The 13,065-nt window shown below is 34.5% G+C and overlaps 1 protein-coding gene across 4 annotated transcripts in view; it reads right to left on the reverse strand.

Annotated features, from left to right (window-relative positions):
* The window catches only part of TENM1 (teneurin transmembrane protein 1), a 913,380-nt gene that overhangs the window by 570,831 nt on the left and 329,484 nt on the right, over positions 1-13,065 (reverse strand). Inside the window, exon 1 of one of the 4 annotated variants that reach the window (XM_014544959.1) lies at positions 192-196. The exons of the other annotated variants lie outside the window; for them this stretch is intronic. The gene's annotated coding sequence lies outside the window, so the exon portion shown is untranslated. Of the gene's footprint in view, positions 1-191; positions 197-13,065 lie in introns of those variants that run through there. 4 annotated transcript variants of the gene reach the window in all.

A 13,065-nucleotide genomic window follows, 5' to 3' on the forward strand; every position in this document is an offset into this window, starting at 1 on the left:
ATGAAAAACAGACACAAATACCTGACATCATGGAGCTCATGTTCTAGTTGAAATAAATTTGTCATAAGAATGTTCAGACCAAACTCAGTGTCAGAATCACACAGATTTTCATATGTATATAAACTATAAATTATTGTCTGTGTTTTTCATATGGGTAGCAATTTGAGGGCCTTCTAAAGGCTTCATTAAACCTTGAGTATATGAAAACAATAACACAAGAGGAATTTAGCTTCTTGTAACAACTGAAATCTACTATGTGAAAACATCTTCTGTGCATCCTCCATTAGGGTAGTGGAGGACCCTGGGAAGTTATGCTGAGATAAATCGCATTTGGCCCTGCTATATGTGTTCACATTGCTTCCCAAAAGGTTTTTTTTTCTAAAAACTTGGGAGCTTTGACCAGCCAGCATAGCTCAGTGGTTGTTGTCAACCTATGAGCCAGGAGGTCACGGTTCAATTCCATGACCAAGTTACAGGCTCGATCCCAGTGGGGGGTGTGCAGAAGGCAGCTGATCGGTGATTCTCTCTCATCATTGATGTTTCTATCTCTCTCTCCCTTCTTCTCTGAAATCAATAAAAATATATTTAAAAAAAAAGAAAAAACCTGAGAGCTTAAAATATCTTTGGGCAGGGGGCAGGAAGGAGAACAGGCTTCAGCGATTGGAACTTTGGGGAAGAAGAGAAAAATTGAATTACTCCACAGCTTATCTATAAAATTATAAGCATATAACTTTCTACTTCATGACATAATCAATAAATAAAAGTCCATTCTGGATAAGGTTTCCTATGTAAATGCCAAATAATATTTGCTCTAATAATTTCAAGTCTGGGCCGGGTTATTTAAAACAGTCCATTTGTGAACAGTTTAATTTTAGCATTAGGTTAAAATTATAGAAGGATAACTTTCACTCATCTAGGAAATCAGTTTCATTTCTTAATCTACATAAAATTCAAATGGGCCTTAGGAGAGGTGTGAAAAGAAAACTAACTGGAATGGCAATTTTGAATTCAAATTATTCATATCCAAAATTGAAATACGTATATATTATCTACGACAATATTAAAAATACCACTAGATTCCAAAGCCACATTTCAATAAATAAGCCCTTTAAAATGAGAATTAGTAGAATAAGTATAATATTGGACTTATTGGTATGTAAAAGTAGAAAAACATTTATCATAACTTTTTTCTTACTACTATAATTCATTTAAAAGAGATACTGAATTTTCACTTATATACACTTATATACCTTCCCAATATGAGTCCATAAATATTTCATTAATATAAATAAAGAAAAAAGTCCATACCCCCTCCCAAGGCTCTTCATGAAAAAAGAAATATCCTACTTCTCTTGGTGAGGCGACAGAAAACTACTTAGTGCTCAGAAATAAATTAGTGTGGGGTGACTAGGGCGCCATTAAAGCAACTGGAAGAAGTAATTTACTAAAAGCACCCCCTACTGGTTTGAAAAGCTAATGTGTTTCTCTCCTCTAAAATGAGTAATTTATTTTTACTTGTCAGCAACATAATGACAAATACATGGCACACACCATGAGTAATGGGTATTCTTAATAAAAATGATTAATAGGTACATATGTATGTATATAGATCCACATGTGCACACAATGCACACATTGTGAATTTCAGCCAAACCTTAATTTATGCTTTGTGAAACACAAGAGACTGGCTCCACTAGAATGTTCTCCAAAACCAGGGGCTAAGCTCCAGCTAGGGATAAAGTGGAGAAATTGATGGCTGATCTCTGCACTTGAGAATGATGGGAAATCCTACTATACACAAAAGCATGCAAAAGCAAGCATATGCTCATGGTAGTGGTAGATAGATTAAGCTAGAATTTAAAGAATGGGTAAGGTTTGAATGAATAGAGGAAAGAGTTTAGATCCTGATACTCTGCTCCCGATTGGTATATCCAACTGTTCGTCTGTTATCTAACTTGAATGTTTGAAAGGCACCTCAAATAAAAACTTAAAAAAAAATCCTGAGCTAATATGATTATCATTGCCTCCAAAACTGATTCTCCCCTGGGCACTGCCTTTCAGTGAATGAAACCACCCTCCCTTTATTTGTACAAGCCAGAAACCTAGAAGACATCCCCCCTATATGCAACACAACAAAACCTGCAATTTTTAAAATATATATATTTTTATTGATTTCAGAGAGTAACGGAGAATGAGAGAGCTTAGAAACATCAATGATTAGAGAAAATCATTGATCGGTTGCCTCCTGCACTGCAGGCCCCCTACTGGGGATTAAGCCCACAACCCAGGCATGTGCCCTTGAGTGGGATCAAACCAGGGACCCTTCAGTCCACAGGCTGGCGCTCTATCCACTGAGCCAAACTGGGTAGGGCAAGCCTGCTATTTTTATCTCCTAATTATACCTTGAACTTATCACATTTTTTCCTTTTCTACATTGAATTGTGGGGCGCGGGTACAGTGTTTTGGCCAGGTTCAAACCTCGGACTAATGAAAGGACAGGGTCCTCTCATTACCACCTGCAAGTCCCAGCTGGAGGGCAGGGCCCACCCAGCACAATTATAGCCAATGGCTGTGGTAGTAAGCTTGAACCTATGGTCCAAACACGTAGCCCCACGTGCCTTGTGATAGAGTTCGGGTGCATGTAGTTGAGTGAGGTTAAAACTCACGAGAATGCAGTAAACAACGTGATCATGCCCCGACTTTGCCTCGTGGCATCTGCTATAAAATAAAGACATGGCTTGTGGGCGCTGGCGTTGTCTCCTCACCGAGACCCAGCTTTCATTCTTTTGTCTGTCTTTTCTCAATCCTTTCACCCCCCCACTCAGGGTCACTGAACCAGGCTGAGCTGGCATGGCACATAAGGCGCCCTGGGGCTGAATATGCCATGGCTGTGCTGGCTCCCCACATTGAATAACTCTGGCCTATATAACTTCAATAATTTACCTAGTCTCCATGCTTCAATTTTTGTTACCCATTCTCTGCATAGGAATCAAAGTTATGATAAAAAGAATTCTATACATCATCCCCTTTTAATATTTTCCTGTCATATTTAGGATAAATACCAAAATCCTTAATATAAGGAAGTCCTCTCTATATAATCTGGTTCCCCGTCTACTTCTCTGGCCTCTTGCTCTCTTGCTCCAGCAACACTATACTTCTTCCACTTTCTCAAATGTGCCAACCTCCTTTTCACCTCATAACATTAGTACATATTGTCTCCTTCCCGCTCCCTGTCACCTCTTTACCCTTTCTTCACTTGGTTAATTGTTCTTATCTTTAAGATTTCATCTCACTTCCTTGGTCCTTCAGAATACATTGGGTCTTTCTTTCTCCAAAGCACTTATCACAATTATAATTTTAGCATTTTGTAGTAACAGTTGGCCTCTGTATCAGCAGATTCCACATCTACGGATTCAACCAACTGCAGATCAAAAATATTTGAAAAATATTTGATGTTACTTGTATGTATTTATATTTATTTTTAATTTGAATATCTTTCCAATGTTTCATGGTAAACATGTAAATCTTTCATTTGTAAATGGAATGTGTCATCACACTGCATTTTATACCAAATATTATTTTTCAGCCAATTGCTCCTCCTTTATAGTTGTTTATGGGTGTTCAATTTTTATGTTGTCAAATCTGTAGTTTTTTTCCTTTTGGGATTCTAGGTTTGATGCTTTTCTTAGGAAGGCCTTCTACTTAACAGAATTATGTTTTTAAATATGTCACCTGTATTTTCCTTTAATCCCACACACCTGTTATTAATAACTTAGTAGTGCTATCAACTAGGCTTTGTCTGACCCCATCAATGGAGATCAAGTCCTTTCCATTCACCAAGAGCTATTGCTATTTCATTGTTTCTTTTGCATATCATTTATTCTATATAAGATGTTTTACCTCTCAAAATTTCTCATTATGACAATTCAAACAATACAGATGTTCATAAAGAAAAAATGAATTAATAACTCCATCTCTGCCTCATCCAATCCCATCATAAGGCAACTAATATTCATTGGAGAGTGAGTGGAAATATAGGCCCATAAAATATATGTGCACATAGAAAGAGACTGCCCTCTTATTTTTATAAAAACGGGATATTTTATGCTTACACTAACTTGTTTATTTTACTTAATGATATAACATGGATGGTTCTCTAGGACAGGATATGCCTCCAACTCATTCTTTCAATATCTGGAAATATTCAATGTCATGAATGAACCATTAATTTTTTATGTACATAAAATCTAATTTTTAAACATCCAGGTTGCTTCTTTTTATTGTTATTGTTAACCCTACAAACAATATTGGGTTCAGTAACATCCCTCTCCCTTATCTCCCTAACCTCATGAAATCTTTTGAGTGCTGTTACTTCTCCCCTTGGTTTCACCCCCAAGTCTTATGTTTTGCTGAGATGGCTTAGTATTTTTAACTATAGGCTTTGCATTGTTCAGTATGGTAGCCACTAACCACATGTGACTATTGAACACTTGAAATGTGGCTAGTCTGAACTAAGACACACTATAAGTAAAAAAAAAAAAATATGTGTGGGATCGCTAAGATAGCATGAAATGAAGCAAAATATCTCATTCATAATTTGTATCTTGATTACAAATTGAAATAATATTAGATATATTGAGTTAAATAAAATATGTTAAATTAATTTCATCTATTTAATTTTTACTTTTCAAAATATGGCTACTAGAAAGTTAAAATTAGATATATATCTTGCATTATTTTTCTATTGATGAGTCTCTTCTGGACTGTTATTACATTTCCCTTATAAAATGTCCTCTCTGTTCAAAGAATCTTAGCCTCAACTTTAAACAATCTGTATTTTCATTTAGATTTTAATTATTTTAGTTACTGTTCATCATGGTTTCTTCTCTTATTTATCTTCTCTCATCTGGAGATCTCTGTTCTGATTCATTTTTTTGGTTTGAGTTCTTTTCTCAAAGATTGTTTTCAATGGTGTATGAGAAAGACATGCTTTCTGAATCCTTGCATGTTCTTAAACAGCGTTCTCTGACTCAAACAGGGGAATGATATACTGATTGGATAATGCAATGCTTTGACTGTAGTTCTTTTCTCTTGGAAATTTCTAGATGATATTCCTTTGTCTTCTAGCTTCAATGTTATCGATGAGAAAACCAATATCAGTCTTACTAAGTTTTTTTCTTTGTAGCTAACTTGGTCCTTGTGCCAGAAAGCCTGCAAGATTTTCTCTTTATCCTTGAAGTTCAGGAACTTTATCAGTGTATGTTTAAATATAGAACAAAGAAGAACCCTCCTTCTTCTATACATCTTTTGTAGAACTAGCTTTGTCTTTGTTAGCCCACATTTAAATTCTATAATTAATTTTAGCTTATGCCTTTATTAGTTTTGTATGACTACTTACATGTGACGCATATATTTTTTTTCTTTTTCTATTTCCCTGAGTTAGATGATTTTTTCAATATTTCTTTTAATTAATTTATAGCTATGAATTTTCCTTTGTGTTGCTTTTAATATCATCTCTAGGCTTTTTATGATTTAATTTCATTTTTGTTTATTTTTAAATGATTTTAAATTTCAATTTATGTTTCCTCTCTGATCCAAAAATTATTTACAAAATGTATTTATTTTATGGTTCCAATATTTTTTACTATTTCTTTTTATGTCATAATTTTATTGTTGATTTCTAGCTTTATCAAATACTCCTCAGAGAATGTGACTTATCAGTTCTCTACTTGGAAATTTATTAAGGTTTTTCTTATGGCAAAGTACATGGTCAATTTTTGTAAATGCTCCAGATATGAATCTATATTCTTTTGCATTAGAGTATATAATTCTATGTATTTGTCAAAGTATAAGGTCAAGCTTCTTCTTTGTGTGTGTGTGTGTGTGTGTGTGTGTGGTGTGTGTGTGTGTGTGTGTTTAGTTGTTGTTAATCTTCACCAGAGGATATTTTTCCACTTATTTTTTTAAAAAGAAAGTGGAAGGGAGGGGGAGACAGAAAAAGAGAAACATATGGATTGGCTGTCTTCCGCACACACCCTGACGGGGGCCAGGAATCAAACCTACAATGGTGGTACGTGCCCTTGACTGGAATCAGGCCCAGGACCCTTAAGTCCTATGGTCAACGCTCTATTCACTGAGCCAAACTGGCTAGAGCAGCGATTCTTAACCTGTGGGTCGCCAACCTTTGGGTCACGACCCCTTTGGGGGTCGAACAACCCTTTCACAGGGGTCACCTAAGACCATCGGAAAACACATATATAATTACATATTGTTTTTGTGATTAATCACTATGCTTTATGTTCAATTTGTAACAATGAAAATACATCCTACATATCAGATATTTACATTACGATTCATAACAGTAGCAAAATTACAGTTATGAAGTAGCAACGAAAATAATTTTATGGTTGGGGGTCACCACAACATGAGGAACTGTATTAAAGGGTTGCGGCATTAGGAAGGTTGAGAACCACTGGGCTAGAGCATAAGATCAAGCTTCTTAATTACATTATTCAAATCCATTATATTGTTACTTTTATGCCTACTTAGTTTTCAAAGTTTAAAAATGTATTCCACAACTGTCATTGTAGTTTTATCAAATGCTTCGTGTATAATTCCAACAGTTATGTACAATAAGTATTTGTTGAATAAATGAATATATGTAGGTTCTATTTTAATGCTTTGGGCCTCAAATGCTACTTTATCTGATTATTTATATATTTTGTCCATCCCTTTATTTTGAGACATTTTCATCATTATATTTAGTGTTTCTGTCTTACATGTGTATTTAACTAAAATTTGTAAGTCCATGTGTTTTTGTCTGGGAATAAAAGGTATTAACCCATTTATATTATTGTGACAAATACAATGTCTTAAACATAATGTAATAATTCATGTTTATTATATTAGTGGGAAGCAGAATAATGGCCCCCGCTGATGTCAGTGTCCTAATCCCCAGAACATATGAATAAGTTACCGTGAATGGCAAAGGGGAATTAAGATTGCACATGGAATTAAGGTTTCTAATTAATTGACTTTAAGATGGGGAGACATCCTGAGCTTATCTGAGTGCACCAAATGTATTCATAAGGGTCCTTAAAAGTGTAAGAGTGAGGCAGAGAGGAGTCAGAGAGAGATGGATGTTGTCATAAAGACCAAATATAAGTAACATTATTGGCTCTGAAGATGGAGGGAGAGAAGCCATGAGCCATGGAATGTGGACACTGAAAAGGTCAGGGAAACAGATCCTCCCCCTAGAGGCTTCAGAAAGTAACACAGCCTTGATTTTTAGCCCAGTGAGACTCATTTCAATCTTCTGTCTTCCAGAACTGGAAGACAACCAATTTGTGTTGTTTTAAGCCACTAAGTTTGTGGTAATTTATTAAAGCAGCGATGGAAAAATAATACAATATTATAAAATGTAGATAACAGTATGATTCTAAATTACTGGGGGCAGGTCCAGTGGATGGATAATGAGGAAAAGTCAATTCAAAAATTAAATAAGGACATTGATATTTTTCTGTGTTATTTATTCCTCTTTCCATTTTCTTATTTAACTTTTAAATTGGCTCTTTCTCCCTTATCTGCTCCTTCACAGCAATTTGCAACTTCACTGCTATCTTTATTTTACAGTATATTTCAATCTAAATTAACAAAAGCCTTCAGTTATACTGTCCCATTCTTCAAGAACTCATTCTAATTTAAGAATTACTATCCTTTTAATTTACAACTAACAGATAACATGAGGTTTAGCCCCAGGGAAGGAGTGACAGGAAACAGGTAAAATTTAACCTTATTTCACTTTTACCTCCTCATTTTTACTGTCCTTTCTTTTTATCTCCAACCAGGTAAGTACTGTTTAAGGCACTCAACCTAAGAGCATCATCCCAGGCATGACCTTCCTGTTCATGGAAGGCATCCTGACACGAACTTATATTTGGACCCAACTATTCTATCTTCTGCCTTAACAGTAAACTCTTCTGTGGCATGTTCCCCCAGGGACCTACTCTATGCTCCGTGACACTTTGGCATGCAAACCAATGAATAATTTCATGCTTTTAATGAGGCCAGTACTACTTACATGTGGGACAATGGCTTAACCTTTTCTAAGTAGTTTTGCTTTCCAGAAGGGGATAATAACTTCACTCAAAGAAATTATTCTCCAAGGCTGTGGATCCTAGGCATTATGGCAGGCTATATAGGGAGGCATTTGTGGCTGCGGGGAGAGAAGGGAACTCTATGTCATATTTCAACTTGCCCTATGTAAGTGGGATCCTACTCCTCCTGTGTGAAATCAAACAAGTAACTACAGAGTATGAACCACCAAACAAGCTGACTATCCTGGCCTTACAGGCTATTGTGCCTCAGGGCAGCTCTAGGGCAACCACACAGACAGATAATTGGGCCTGTAAGCTGACAAAACAACTTGTACCCACACCATTAAACAACTATAATTCACTCTTGAGTCTAGCAGAGAATCCATTGTTTACTTCTGTAAAACAAATGCTATAAAACAGAGAGAGAAAATTTAACATAATGTTGCAATAGGGCACCTTATATCACAGATTTCTAATAAAAACTTTTATATTATAGAAATACATTTTGATAATGCTGTGCTTAAAAATAAGGATACTTTGAATAATTTTCATGAAAAAGATCTTTTCCCACACCTTCTTCAACATTATCCCTGGATTTTCTCTTCTAAACCATATTATCATAATAAATTATTTGGATTTTAAAGGCCATGGTGACTAAGACACCGACTTCTAAACTGGCTTGCATGCTTCCACATTGGTAGAATTTAACTACCATTATGCAGTACTTATTAATTATGCTGTTTATATTTTATATGCATACTTCAGACTTTTAAAATTTTTAGCATGTTTCACATTTTCCCTCCATAAAGACTCACTGGATCATACTTCAAAATGGAAAAACATAGGAATTAGTGTATAGTTTTGATTATCGCTTACTTGGTTGCTAAAGCATAAAAAATAAGCAAAGTAAGGAACAAAGGGAAAAAACTAACTGAAATATAGCTAAGTCTATCAAATGAATAGTTAAAACTAAAATAAAAAAAGTATAACTTTGCTTTTTATTGTTTTCCCAAGAGCATTCTCTATACCTGGAATTACATTATGCCCTGCCTCCTACTAGAAAGAAAATTTCATGAGGGTAAGGAATAGGTTTATTTTTTCACTGCTCTATTCCCAACTCTTAAAGTACTGCCTGACACATAATAGGTGTTCAATAAATATATGCTGAATAGATTAATTGATTATATCAACAAATGACAATACTTTTAACAAATGCAAACACATATATGTGTATATTGTCCAAGATCATAAAGCCACTTAATATTGTACTTGGAACTTGATTCCTATCAGGAACTTGACCTTCTTTAGGATTATTTCCATTGCATTATTAAAGTCTGCTATAATTATACAATGTCCAACATGGATGAAATTCTCTTTCAAATTTAGAGAGAATGCAATCTTTGAAGAGAAAAAGCCTTTCAGAGGCAGTCTATTCCTCACATTTCTACTGAATTTGATGGTTAAAGGCACTTATAGTATAGTGCTCTATTGATTCTTCTAGTCTTTTCATCCTGACAAAAAGTCTATTCACAAGCTTTATGAATCATAATAACAACAATTTTACATATGTCTAGCATATTGTACTTAAAAATACTGTCAAATGAACACTCATAACTATAAATTTCAGTTGAATATCATATCAACCTTGTGAAATAGATGGGGCAGGAACTATTTTCCTCATTTTGCAAAGATCAAAGACATCCAGTGACAAGCAACTTACCTAAAGTCACAGTATGAATAACTAAAATTCTAACAATAGACTACAGTTCTAAAGTGGTATTTTATATCCACAGGAACTATCTAAGACTTTCTTGCAATAGCCACCACTACTGTATCTTACAATTCAGATTTCTCCTGCCCCTCGCCCCTTACATAAAAATCACCTGTCCTATGACCTATTTCCAAGCCCAGTTACAACTTACACTTTTATTTAATATTAATTTAACAAATATTACTGACCAAGCCCAGTGAGTGATATAAAAATGAATAAATCAAGGATCTTCCCTCAAAAGCATTCAGTCATGAGTGTAATATTATGGTTTTTAATCTAATTAAAATATGTGTACTTTGTGGATATTACCTTACACCTGTTAGAGTGGCTATGATAAAATATAAATAAATAAAAAGTGTTGGCAAGGATACGGAGACAAGGGAACCCTTGTGCACTGTTGGTGGAATTGTAAATAGGTACAGCCACATTATAAAACAGCATGGATGTTCCTCAAAAAATTTAAAATAGAATTACCTTGTAATCCATCAACCCCACTTCCGTGTATTTATCCAAAGAACACAAAAACAGTCATTTGAACAGATATATGCACCCCTTATATTCAAGATATAGCAGCAACTTACGTGTCTATCAATAGACCAATGAAGATGTGCTATATATTAGTATGTATGATAGAATATAACTTGGCCATAAAACAAATGAAATCTCACCATTTGCAATGACATAGATGGACCTCCTAGACCAATGATGGTGAACCTATGACACGTGTGTCAGAGGTGACACGCGAACTCATTTTTTTGGTTGATTTTTCTTTGTTAAATGGCATTTAAATATATAAAATCAATATCAAAAATATAAATCTTTGTTTTACTATGGTTGCAAATATTAAAAAATTTCTATATGTGACACGGCACCAGAGTTAAGTTAGGGTTTTTCAAAATGCTGACACGCCGAGCTCAAAAGGTTCGCCATCAATGACCTAGATGGTATTATGCTATGTGAAGTAAGTCATACAGAGAAAGACAAATACCATATGAGTTCACTTATATGTGGTATTTAAAAAATAAAACAATTGAACCAACAAAACAGAAGCAAACTTATAGATACAGACAACAAACTGATAGTTGCCAGAGGGAAGAGGAATAGAGGGATGGGCGAAAAAGGTGAAGGGGATTAAGAAGTACGAACTGTCAATTACAAAATAAGTCATGGGGATATAATGTATAGCATAGGGAATGGAGTCATTAATATGGTAATAACTTTGTATGGTGACAGATAGTTACTAGATATATTATGGTGATCACTTTTTAAGGTATAAAATAATGAATCATTATATTGTACACCTGAAATTAATATAATATTTTATGTCAACTAACGTAATATATATACAAAAAGTGTTATACATTAAAGGAGTATATACTAGTAATTATCTTAGAGGAAAAGATGGTGGGGCTAATCAAATATAGTACTTCTCAACTCTAGCTACCTATTATAATCCTTGAATTAATTTAGGATGGATTCTGGGCAGTGGACTTTTTGAAAGTTCCAATAGAGATTCTAATGTACAAAGTTGAGAACTTACATGCATATACTAGTATGCATATATGCACAACTCATGGACAGACAATAGTATGGTGAAGGCCTGGGGAGGGGGTGGGAGCGGGATTGAGGGGGTCAGTGGGGGACATATGTAATACTTTCAACAATAAAGATAAATTAAAATAAAATTGAGAACCATTTGTCTGAAGGAAAGAAATCATGCTCTAGGGAAAGAACTGAGGAAAGCAAATGACTAATAAGACAGACTGGACTTTCTTTTCCTTTACACTATCATTTAATTAAACATTCTCAATATCAATAATCTATAAAAGTTTTTCATTGAAAAAGTAGCTTTCCTGAGTCTTTATCTTTTAATTTCTCTAAAGAAAAATATTTTCTTCCCTTAAATCTAGCAATTAGTTTTCCTTTGTTGATGATATAAATCTAACCAAGTTTACACTTACGAAATTTGATAGGGAAATCCCCAAGTGTATGAATCAAAGTTGAAATAACTAAGAGTCTCAATGTTAACTTATAAATCTAGTGAAATTTGGGTTTATGTACTGAGTTTTCTGCATTGCCCATCTTTTTTATTCTAGGTTGTCTTTATTTTGGATGGCACTTGTTTTCCTTATATTTTCAGCTACATCCTGGGTTTGGGGTCATCACTATTTCTTTTAACTTGCTTATATTCTCCCTATAAAACATATTGTTTCTCCTTAAAAGTATTCCATATTTTTATATGTTTCACTTATTCTATAATATGAGTTGCCAAGCTATTCCATCAGCATTAGATGGAGAAAATTTGAAGTCGCTCTAATAAAAAAGAATGGTAATTCCTAAAAGAACATCTGTTAGAAACCTAATCAAAATTGAGATTAAAGAGATTGTTCTCCTCTGAGGCAAGCGGATGATCCTTCTAACAGTGGAATCTAGGACTTCATTGGGAATGGGAATGGCCTACATGACTTCTTTAAAAGATGAGGTGGCGGAGGGTGGAGGAGTGGGGAGAGATCAACCAAAGAAATTGTATGCATATATGCATAACACATAGACATAGACAATAGGGTGGTGAAGGCCTGGGATGGGGGTAGAGGTGAATTAGAAGAAGTCAACGGGGGAAATGAGGGGACATATGTAATACTTTCAACAATAAAGATTTAAAAATAAAAAAATAAAAGATGAACTTGAAGTCAAATATGTACTTGTTCTTTAGCTATGGTAATATTTGTATACCTTTCTCTCCCCTCTCTAATCTATCTCACATATATATGAGATATATATATATCATATTCTTCTTAGAATGCTCCCTTAATGATCATGCTACACTCCTATCTTACAACTATCAATGATCCTCCATTTCTCAATACATTAAATCCAAAATATATTACCTGATTATCAAGGTTCTTTTATTATCATGCCCTATATAATTTATTTTCTATTGATTTCAAACATGTCTTCCATGCCAATCAAGCTGGTCTCCTTGTTGCACTATAAAAATACCAGGTTTTTTTCTTTGCCTTCCTTTGAATTAATCTCAATGTAAATGGATTTCCTTTTTTCACTCTGCCTCTTTAAATTCTACCTACCTTTGGAGTTATAGGACAAGTTCAAATTCCTTCATGAAGACTCCCAATCTATTGCTCTAATTGACCTCTTTCTCTCTTTTCTAAAATACTCACATCACAACATGGCATTTGA

Source organism: Myotis brandtii, unplaced genomic scaffold (genome assembly GCF_000412655.1).
Source record: "Myotis brandtii unplaced genomic scaffold, ASM41265v1 scaffold39, whole genome shotgun sequence".
In the NCBI taxonomy this organism is placed as follows: domain Eukaryota; kingdom Metazoa; phylum Chordata; class Mammalia; order Chiroptera; family Vespertilionidae; genus Myotis; species Myotis brandtii.